Source organism: Rana temporaria, chromosome 2 (genome assembly GCF_905171775.1).
Source record: "Rana temporaria chromosome 2, aRanTem1.1, whole genome shotgun sequence".
NCBI classification, from domain to species: Eukaryota; Metazoa; Chordata; class Amphibia; order Anura; family Ranidae; genus Rana; species Rana temporaria.
The window spans coordinates 427,480,044-427,484,644 of NC_053490.1; the positions used below are offsets into that span (position 1 = coordinate 427,480,044).

At 49.6% G+C, this 4,601-nt stretch overlaps 1 non-coding gene across 1 annotated transcript; it reads right to left on the bottom strand.

Moving 5' to 3' along the window:
- Window positions 1-383: 383 nt before the first annotated feature.
- On the bottom strand, window positions 384-542 carry LOC120929889. Its single transcript, XR_005747548.1, has one exon. It is a non-coding gene; the product is annotated as a U1 spliceosomal RNA (small nuclear RNA).
- Window positions 543-4,601: the final 4,059 nt, after the last annotated feature.

The window sequence follows — 4,601 nt, forward strand, 5'->3', positions numbered from 1 at the left end:
GAGAACTGCCGCTCCAGTTAGCAGCCTCCACCAATACTAGCCCCTCCAGACCCTCCGTCAACCCAGCGGATTTGCATGGCTCTGCCCTGTCCTACCACAGGGCATTACCAGCTCCTCCAACCGGATCGCCGACAGAGATAGCACTTACACCAGCCAGCCAGAAGGCCAGACTAGAACTCGGCAAAAAGACCAAGACCAAGCACAGCACCCATCCTCACCAGGAGCACCCTTCCAGATGGCTCAGACTCAACCATGGGCCGGCCCCCAGTATTCTGTCGGGCAGCACGGCGTAGTCCCTGCTGAAACCATCCTTCCAGGTGCAATGACGTCATTGGATTGCATCCACCCTCCCCATGTAGGAGGTGCTTCAGCGCTCCGCTGACAACTGATAAGGACAGATACCACACCCAGTCCCAGCCAAAAGGCCGAGAAGCGGCAGGGAAGACAACCACGATCAGCACAGCCTAGAGTGTGCAATAGCTGTGCCTCGCCCTGGGAGAACCGCCTTCATGATCATGGTGTCTCCCCTGCCAGGTAAGTACATTAACACCGTCTGTGTGTCTTTCCGAATCAAAGTTATTTTTCACCATATTAAAGGAAGCCCGGCATTAACCCAGCAAAACACAGAGGCTGTTCAACTCATGGTGACTCCAAGACATCCTAATTTGCATGTCTGTGCAGCTGCATGAGGGCAGGAATCAGCAGGCACGCGTATCAATCGACTTCATCAGAACAATATCAGAAGCACGGCCCGGCAGAACACAGATGCTCTTCAACTCATGGTGAGTCTAAGACGCCCTCATTTGCATGTTTGTGCAGCTGCATGGAGGGTGGGAATCAACAGGCACGCGTAACAATCGGCTTCATCAGAATTAAATCAGACGCACGGCCCGGCAGAACACAGAAGTTGTTCAACTCATGGTGACTCCAAGACACCCTAATTTGCATGTCTGTGCAGCTGCATGGAGGGTGGGAATCAGCAGGCTGTGTTGACCACCACCAACAACAACATTAACGCCGTCTGTGTGTCTTTCCGAATCAAAGTTATTTTTCACCATATTAAAGGAAGCCCGGCCTTAACCCAGCAAAACACAGAGGCTGTTCAACTCATGGTGACTCCAAGACATCCTAATTTGCATGTCTGTGCAGCTGCATGGGGGCAGGAATCAGCAGGCACGCGTAACAATCGGCTTCATCAGAATAAAATCAGATGCACGGCCCGGCAGAACACAGAAGTTGTTCAACTCATGGTGACTCCAAGACACCCTAATATGCATGTCTGTGCAGCTGCATGAGGGCATGAATCAGCATGCACGCGTATCAATCGACTTCATCAGAACAATATCAGAAGCACGGCCCGGCAGAACACAGATGCTCTTCAACTCATGGTGAGTCTAAGACGCCCTCATTTGCATGTCTGTGCAGCTGCATGGGGGTGGGAATCAGCAGGCTGTGTTGACCACCACCAACACCAACAACAACAACAACATTAACGCCATCTGTGTGCCTTTCCGAATCAAAGCTATTTTTCATCATATTAAAGGAAGCCCGGCCTTAACCCAGCAAAACACAGAGGCTGTTCAACTCATGGTGACTCCAAGACATCCTAATTTGCATGTCTGTGCAGCTGCATGAGGGCATGAATCAGCATGCACGCGTATCAATCGACTTCATCAGAACAATATCAGAAGCACGGCCCGGCAGAACACAGATGCTCTTCAACTCATGGTGACTCCAAGACATCCTAATTTGCATGTCTATGCAGCTGCATGGGGGCAGGGATCAGCAGGCACGCGTAACAATCTGCTTCATCAGAACAATATCAGAAGCACGGCCCGGCAGAACACAGATGCTCTTCAACTCATGGTGAGTCTAAGATGCCCTCATTTGCATGTCTGTGCAGCTGCATGGGGGTGGGAATCAGCAGGCTGTGTTGACCACCACCAACACCAACAACAACATTAACGCCATCTGTGTGCCTTTCCGAATCAAAGCTATTTTTCATCATATTAAAGGAAGCCCGGCCTTAACCCAGCAAAACACAGAGGCTGTTCAACTCATGGTGACTCCAAGACATCCTAATTTGCATGTCTGTGCAGCTGCATGAGGGCATGAATCAGCATGCACGCGTATCAATCGACTTCATCAGAACAATATCAGAAGCACGGCCCGGCAGAACACAGATGCTCTTCAACTCATGGTGACTCCAAGACATCCTAATTTGCATGTCTATGCAGCTGCATGGGGGCAGGAATCAGCAGGCACGCGTAACAATCGGCTTCATCAGAATAAAATCAGATGTGTGGCCCGGCAGAACACAGAAGTTGTTCATCTCATGGTGACTCCAAGACACCCTAATTTGCATGTCTGTGCAGCTGCATGGGGGTGGGAATCAGCAGGCTGTGTTGACCACCAACAACAACAACATTAACGCCGTCTGTGTGTCTTTCCGAATCAAAGCTATTTTTCATCATATTAAAGGAAGCCCGGCCTTAACCCAGCAAAACACAGAGGCTGTTTAACTCATGGTGACTCCAAGACATCCTAATTTGCATGTCTGTGCAGCTGCATGAGGGCATGAATCAGCATGCACGCGTATCAATCGACTTCATCAGAACAATATCAGAAGCACGGCCCGGCAGAACACAGATGCTCTTCAACTCATGGTGACTCCAAGACATCCTAATTTGCATGTCTATGCAGCTGCATGGGGGCAGGAATCAGCAGGCACGCATAACAATCGGCTTCATCAGAATAAAATCAGATGCACGGCCCGGCAGAACACCGAAGTTGTTCAACTCATGGTGACTCCAAGACACCCTAATTTGCATGTCTGTGCAGCTGCATGGGGGTGGGAATCAGCAGGCTTTGTTGACCACCAACAACAACAACATTAACGCCGTCTGTGTGTCTTTCCGAATCAAAGTTATTTTTCACCATATTAAAGGAAGCCCGGCCTTAACCCAGCAAAACACAGAGGCTGTTCAACTCATGGTGACTCCAAGACATCCTAATTTGCATGTCTGTGCAGCTGCATGAGGGCATGAATCAGCATGCACGCGTATCAATCGACTTCATCAGAACAATATCAGAAGCACGGCCCGGCAGAACATAGATGCTCTTTAACTCATGGTGACTCCAAGACATCCTAATTTGCATGTCTATGCAGCTGCATGGGGGCAGGAATCAGCAGGCACGCGTAACAATCGGCTTCATCAGAATAAAATCAGATGCACGGCCCGGCAGAACACAGAAGTTGTTCAACTCATGGTGACGCCAAGACACCCTAATTTGCATGTCTGTGCAGCTGCATGGGGGTGGGAATCAGCAGGCTGTGTTGACCACCAACAACAACAACATTAACGCCGTCTGTGTGTCTTTCCGAATCAAAGTTATTTTTCACCATATTAAAGGAAGCCCGGCCTTAACCCAGCAAAACACAGAGGCTGTTCAACTCATGGTGACTCCAAGACATCCTAATTTGCATGTCTGTGCAGCTGCATGGGGGCAGGAATCTGCAAGCACGCGTAACAATCGGCTTCATCAGAATAAAATCAGATGCACGGCCCGGCAGAACACAGAAGTTGTTCAACTCATGGTGACTCCAAGACACCCTAATATGCATGTCTGTGCAGCTGCATGAGGGCATGAATCAGCATGCACGCGTATCAATCGACTTCATCAGAACAATATCAGAAGCACGGCCCGGCAGAACACAGATGCTCTTCAACTCATGGTGACTCCAAGACATCCTAATTTGCATGTCTGTGCAGCTGCATGGGGACGGGAATCAGCAGGCACACGTAACAATCGGCTTCATCAGAATAAAATCAGATGCACGGCCCGGCAGAACACAGATGCTCTTCAACTCATGGTGAGTCTAAGACGCCCTCATTTGCATGTCTGTGCAGCTGCATGGGGGTGGGAATCAGCAGGCTGTGTTGACCACCACCAACAACAACATTAACGCCATCTGTGTGTCTTTCCGAATCAAAGCTATTTTTCATCATATTAAAGGAAGCCCGGCCTTAACCCAGCAAAACACAGAGGTTGTTCAACTCATGGTGACTCCAAGACAGCCTAATTTGCATGTCTGTGCAGCTGCATGAGGGCAGGAATCAGCAGGCACGCGTATCAATCGACTTTATCGGAACAATATCAGAAGCACGGCCCGGCAGAACACAGATGCTCTTCAACTCATGGTGACTCCAAGACATCCTAATTTGCATGTCTGTGCAGCTGCATGGGGACGGGAATCAGCAGGCACGCGTAACAATCGGCTTCATCAGAATAAAATCAGATGCACCGCCCGGCAGAACACAGAAGTTGTTCAACTCATGGTGACTCCAAGACACCCTAATTTGCATGTCTGTGCAGCTGCATGGGGGTGGGAATCAGCAGGCTGTGTTGACCACCACCAACAACAACATTAACGCCATCTGTGTGTCTTTCCGAATCAAAGCTATTTTTCATCATATTAAAGGAAGCCCGGCCTTGACCCAGCAAAACACAGAGGCTGTTCAACTCATGGTGACTCCAAGACATCCTAATTTGCATGTCTGTGCAGCTGCATGAGGGCAGGAATCAGCAGGCACGCGTAT